The sequence below is a fragment of the Palaemon carinicauda genome, chromosome 22, assembly GCF_036898095.1.
Source record: "Palaemon carinicauda isolate YSFRI2023 chromosome 22, ASM3689809v2, whole genome shotgun sequence".
In the NCBI taxonomy this organism is placed as follows: Eukaryota; Metazoa; Arthropoda; class Malacostraca; order Decapoda; family Palaemonidae; genus Palaemon; species Palaemon carinicauda.
This window is the reverse complement of record NC_090746.1, coordinates 78,807,220-78,814,379: the sequence shown is the minus strand read 5'-3', so window position 1 is coordinate 78,814,379 and position 7,160 is coordinate 78,807,220.

The window sequence follows — 7,160 nt, the reverse complement described above, 5'->3', positions numbered from 1 at the left end:
GACAGCTTCACTTCCCTTCCGAAAAAAAATCAAGGACTATAAATATAAAGCAATGCTTAGGAATTATATTAGTCTGGTCTAGACTCCTTGAGAAACAAGCAGCTCCCTCTACATTGTATCCCATTTTCTTTGAGATAAATTTCTTTCTTGTTTTCTTCCGCTGGAAACCAGATAAACCGATGAATTAATCAAATAAGCAAACGACAAAAACGTAAATTCATGCACATTAACAATTCAAATGGGGACAGAATGTTATTTTCATATTCTTATAGAAATAATTTTCGGAGACAAACTTTTTTTTTCTTTTTGGTGTAATTTAGGCGGGTACTCGTTTATTCAGACACTATAGGAAATCACCACAATGTTTTAGAAACGAAAAAGAAAAAAAAAATAATAGAAACTAAGACGACACTGAATTTCACAAGATTGGTTAACGTCTTCTAAAGATTTGTCTGCAGATCAGGAAAAAGATTAAGGCATCACATTTTAAAATTCATTCTTATGTCATGAAATTAAACGAGACTTTAGATTAATTTGCCCAAATGCAGTATTGATTATCTTTCACAATCTTCCTAAGCAATCTCAAATGCTGTTATAGTAGTAGTAGTAGTAGTAGAAAGATGGTAGTATGCTGGCCATGACACCAGTCACCAGTTGAGATACTACCACTGAAGAGTTATGGGGTCTTTTGACTGGTCAGACAGTACTACATTAGATTCTTCTCTCTGGTTACGGTTCACTTTCCCTTTGCCTACTTATACATCGCATAGTCTGGCCTATTCTTTACAGATTATCCTCTGTCCTCATACACCAGACAACACTGAGATTACCAAACAATTCTTCTTCGCCCAAGCGGTTAACTACTGCACTGTAATTGTTCAGTGGCTACTTTCCTCTTGGTGAGGGTAGAAGAGACTCTTTAGCTATGGTAATCAGCTCTTCTAGGAGAACGACACTCCAAAATTAATCCTTTGTTCTTTAGTCTTGGGTAGAGCCATAGCCTCTTTACCATGGTCTTCCACTGTCTTGTGTTGGAGTTCTCTAGCTTGAGGGTACACCTGGGCACACTATTCTATCTTATTTCTCTTCCTCTTGTTTTGTTAGTTTTTATAGTTTATACAGGAGGTATTTATTATAATGTTATTACTCTTCTTAAAATATTTCATTTATCCTTGTTTCCTTTCCTCACTGGACTATTTTCCCTGTTGAAGCCAAGAGGCTTATAGCATCCTGTTTTCTCAACTAGGGTTATAGCTTAGGTAATAATAATGATAATAACAATGGCTTTGTGTTAAATAGCTTTGATAAAACAAGTTTAAAGAAATCATATGATAAATTCTGTCTGTCTGTGTGTCTGGGGTCCTTTTGACTGCCCAGATAGTACTACATTGGATTCCTCTTTCTGGTTATGGCTCGTTATTCCTTTGCCCACACATACACTGAATAGCCTGGCCTATTTTTTTCCCACATTCTCCTCTGTCCTCACACATTTGACAACACACATTACCAAATAATTTTTCTTTGCCAAAGGGGTTACTTACTGCACCGTAATTGTTCAGTTGCTACTTTCCTCTTGGTAACGATAGAAGAGACTCTTTAGATATAGTAAACAGCTCTCCTATAAGGACACTCCAAAATCAACACAGGTCTCTAGTCTGGGTAGTGCCATAGCCTCTGTAAGCCTGCCATGGTCTTCAACTGTTTTTGGGTAGGGTTCTTTTGGGGCTCGAGCCATGTCGCTCTGATAGAAGTTCCTTATTGGCAGCTTTTACTTGGGATATTTCTGCTTGTTTTTGGAAGTTTTTATAGTTTATATATGAAAGACCTATTTTAATGTTGTCACTGTTCTTAATATATTTTATTTTGATTGTTCATTACTTCTCTTCCAGTTTATTTTCTTTCCTTACTGGGGTGTTTTCCACTTTTGGGGCCTTTTGGCTTCTAGCATCCTGCTTTTCCAACTAGGAAAGTCCACTTTTGTGATACCAAATGGAAGTTGAGAGATTGGACAGCAAGAGGGAAGAAAGACTACAAATAAAGATAAATTTGAAAACTGAAAAGGTGAAGCATTGGCAATTAGTAATGCCTTAAGAGCACTGATTGCACTACTCCCATAAAAGAGAGAGAGAGAGAGAGAGAGAGAGAGAGAGAGAGAGAGAGAGAGAGAGAGAGAGAGAGAGAGAGAGAGAGAGAGAGAAAGAGAGAGAGAGTGTGTGTGTGTGTTTCTACTCATTACTTCTCTTACTATTCTGCTTTGTTCATCACCAAGTCTGCATATTAAGCACTGAAGCAATTAAGAAAAAGATATAATGCCAAAGTACAACTGAGGTTAAACTCTGTTTCACTAAGAAGTGAAAGTTAATGAGGCTGAAGGGCAAAATCTTAATTAGGAAGTGGGAACAGAGGTGCAATAATAGTCTGTAACCCAACTCAGTTACTATTATGTACTACACGATTTATTACTTTGGGAAAAAGATGTGGCATGCAAGAGGTTTAAATGAAACAGGTCCATAATGTGATAACAAATAATCACTAGGGGTCAGGTTGGCATAGAAGATTTATTATTTTTGGTTCTTACTGATAGAATTCAAATTAACCTCAAAGAGTATATCAAATAAAATCTAAGACTAAAATTACTGTACTAAAGTTTTATTATAGGGTGAATTTAATTGGTTGCAGTCTCTGACAGAATACATTTCATATTTAAAAGATATGTTAATGGCTGGTTAAAAATTGAGGCCCCCCCCACAAAATTTCTTATTCTGAATTTTCTGAATTGTGACATTTTGGTGACACTGGCAAAATATCCAATACCTATAGGTCCTATGTTTGTAGCCAGCTATTAGACAGGATACTATAAAACTGAAATATTTTATTTAATCATCTAAATTCAACATCAGGGTTAATCATCCTAGATTTGATAGTCAGTAACTAATCCCATAAACCTGCAGTTTACTTAACATATGAGCTTCAGAGTTCGTAAATAATAACTTATACGACATGTAATCAAATGGGTAATTTCTTCATGAAATTAGATATGAAACTGTTTTATGATGTAATAAGGAAAATTGTGCCGGAATGTTTTGTATATAGGGCAAAGTCAAGGCACAGACTGCATTGACTAAAGAAAACAGGACTACCTTTTCTAGTTTAAAAAAGGGATTTTGACGTAGGAAAAATCTATTTCTGGGCGAGGGACCTGTGCCGCCCAGTGAATAAGCTCCTATTAGCACTTATTCTTAGGTAATTTACTGCTAAATATACCAGAGAAAAAATGTAAAGGAGTGCTAGGTTAACTAGCTCGCTCACCTATTGGTGTCGGTATAAAATTGGGCGTATAATCCAGAGGTCCCGCACTATTTAGATTCATCCACGACAAAGACCCCAATAGAGGAGAGCCGTTCAACCTCACTCGGCACCACCAACTCTGCATCCGCTCAGAACCCAACTCCTTAGCACCCAAAGTTTGGGGACTCCAAGGGAGAGGAGCTGGGAGGGTTCACTGGGCGGCACAGGTCCCTCGCCCAGAAATAGATTTTTCCTACGTCAAAATCCCTTTTCTGGGCTTGAACCTGTGCCGGCCAGTGAATATATACAAGAGAAATGTCACCAAACTTGCAAAATAAAGGAAAAACATAAACATAAGGGAAATACAAGTTGCTTTAATCAGAGATGAGTGCCAAAAACAGCTATAAGGGTATCTTAAAAAGAACATAAATCCACTTGGTAGAACAATTGACCAAAAAAGGTAAGGTATAATAATGCCGTGAGTGATGATATATACAGATACTCAGGAGTCAAAAATTTACAAATATAATAATAGTAATCAGGTGCGAAACCAACGAATACAAATAGGGTATAAATGAGGCAGGTAAGGGGGAGAGATAAAATAACAAGGAATTAACATATGAGTTACCTGGGGGTAACTACGCTCCCTGCAGCTACTGTAGGAAATTTAAGGGCTTCCAAATGTTTAAGGTAGTGTTTCTTGAACACTGAGGGTGACTTCCACCCTGTATACCTGGAAAGATCCGTAAAATTCATGTGGTGAAAAAAGTTCACCGAAGTAGCAACCGCTCTGATATCATGTGCAAGAGGAAAAGAGTCAGGGCTAGCTTGTTTAATAAAATACAAAATTTGTTGCCTGATCCCTTTAATGGTAATGGTACCGCCTTGTTCTCTAACGAATAGAGGCCCCGAGGAGTTAGAGGAGGTCCGGGATAAATAAGACCTAAGAGTAGTAACAGGGCACAGAGACGGATCTTGCGTGAGGGGAACAATTTTCCAGGAGGACCATCTGTTCTGAGGGTCTTCGTTCTTAGCTAAAAAGAATTTGTTAGGTGAAAGAAGGACCTCTCCCGAAGGAAGGAACTCAATATGACCCGGGTCTCTTGACAAAGCTGCCAGTTCAGAAATTCTTGCCCCGGAAGCCAAACTCACCAGGAAAAGTGTTTTCCTGAGAAGGGGAATGTAATCACAAGAACTGTTAATGGTATCAGAAGCCAATTTGAGTACATCATTAAGGAACCAGGTAACCGGGGTAGGACGAGTAACCGGTTTCAGTCTGGCACAGGCTTTCGGAATTGAAGCTAACACAGAGTCGGTTAAGTCTATGTTAAAACCCACTAGGAATATCTTTTTCAAGGCAGATTTAATAGTGGTGATAGTATTGGCTGCCAGACCTGATTCTAATAAAGTTCTAAAGAAAGTGACTGTAAGGTTCAAGTTCATACAGTGTACGTCTGAGTCTATAAAAAATTTAGCCAACTTTTTAACCGCAGAATCATATTGGCGGATGGTGGAATCCCGTTTATCTGATTCTAGGAACAGGGTGTTTTGAGGATCGATATTGGCACCATGCATGGCCGCAAACTTCATGAAGTCCATAAAGTTAGGGCGCTCTGAATGTTTGAGAAAGCGTACACAACGCGTGTTTGTACTATCTGAGACAGAACCGGATTGGGTATCGGGTGAGGATGTAGTCTCAACTCTCGCAGGAGAGGATACCAATTGCTCTTGGGCCAGTTGGGTGCGACCAAGGCTACTCGTCCCTTGAAGGATCTCAGCTTGTCTAGGACTTTCAGTAAAAGATTCACCGGGGGAAAGAGATAAATCCTTTCCCAGATGTCCCAATTCTGTGACATAGCGTCTGTGGCGTAGGCCTGAGGGTCTAGATTGGGAGCCACATATACTCTCAACTTGTGGTTGGACTCCGTGGCGAAGAGATCCACTTGGAGACCAGGAACCCGAGAGAGAATCCACCGGAATGACTTTAGATCGAGTGACCATTCCGATTCTAGAGGGGAGGTCCGGGACAAGGCGTCTGCCACTACGTTCCGGACTCCCGCCAGGTGGACAGCTGAAAGATGCCAACGGTTCGAGGCTGCTAGGGAGAATATGGCTACTAGAACATGGTTCAGAGGCCCTGATTTTGATCCGCCTCTGTTGAGGCAGCGGACCACCACTTCGCTGTCGAGAACCAGACGAAGGTGTTGTCTCTTGGGTGGAGCGAGACGTTTCAGGGTTAGAAGAACTGCCATGGCCTCCAGCACATTGATGTGAAATTGGCGGAATAAGGGAGACCAAAGACCTTGAACTTTCCTGAGCTGAGAATAGCCTCCCCAACCTGATAGGGATGCATCCGTGTGAATGATTAACTTCGGAGGCGGAAATCGAAGGGGAACTGACTTTGACAGATTGTTGGCCCTTGTCCAAGGTAGAAGTCTTTCCCGGAGAATGGGAGGAAGGCGGACTTTCCTGTCCCGGAGCTTCCGGTTCGCCCTCGAACGCCAGACACGATTGATATCTTTCAATTTTGCCTTCAGAAGTAGATCCGTCACTGAAGCAAATTGAAGGGACCCTAGGATCCTCTCTTGGAGTCGTCTGGAACTTACTTTGTCTTTGAGAAAGCGTTTGGTGTTCATTGCAATCTCTAACCTCTTGGGTTTGGGAAGACACAGAGTATGAGATATAAGATCCCATTGCAGGCCGAGCCATTGGAACTTTGATTTCGGAAGAAGACGGGACTTCTTGAAGTTGATCTGGAAGCCTAGAGATTGAAGGTATTGGATGACTCTGTGAGTGGCTTTTAGGCAATTTTGGGAGGTGTCTGACCAAATGAGCCAGTCGTCCAGATAGGCTACTACTTGAATCCCTTGATTTCTGAGTTCCTGAACAGCAACTTCTGCTAACTTTGTGAAGATCCTTGGGGCGATGTTGAGCCCAAAGGGCATCACCTTGAAGGAGTAATTTTTGTCCCCTAGGCGAAAGCCTAGATACGGACGGAAGTGTCTCGCTATCGGGACGTGATAATAGGCGTCTGTAAGATCGATAGAGGTGGTGACGGCCCCACGGGGAAGTAAGGTCCGCACCTGCGAGACGGTAAGCATTCGAAACTTGTCGCATTGAATGGACAAGTTGAGAAGGGATAGGTCTAGAATCACTCTTCTCTTGTCCGAATCCTTCTTCGGGACACTGAACAGCCGACCCTGAAACTTCAGGTGTTTCGTTTCTTGTATGGCGTTCTTTTGTAACAGGTCCTGGACAAATTCGACTAGGTCCGGAGTGGAATGTTGATGAAATCTGTTCGGAGGTGGAGGTCCTTGAATCCAACTCCACCCCAGTCCCTTGGAGATGATACTGAAAGCCCAGGGACTGAACCTCCATTTGTTGCGGAAGGCATAAAGCCTCCCCCCTACCCGCTGCACCTCAGTATTGGTTTGAGGAGTTGCCTCCACGTCCGCCTCGGAAGTTCTTTCCCTTGCGAAAGAATCTACCTCTACCTCTGTTCTGGTTTGAACCACGATGGTAGCCTCTACCTCTGTTATAACTCTGGGAAGAGCCTTGAGCCTCATAAGACTGGTTAAAGGCTGGAGAGGTGGTGGAGGCACCGGGAAGCTGGCTCTTAGGGAGCAGAACGGTGACATAGTTGTCCGATGAAGGAGCCCGAGAGGTGGAAGGCTGTGCAGGAGCAGCAGGAGATGGAGGAAGAGGCTGACGGAAAACAGACGAACTACTCTGCTGTTGCCGGAACTGGGTGGAGGTATACGGGCGGAGCTTCTTCCTACCCCGGGCTTGGTAATTTGCGGGATCATATTTCCGCTTAGGAGTCAAACCCCAACGGGTTTTAAGGCTCTGATTAACCCTAGTAGCCTCTGCCA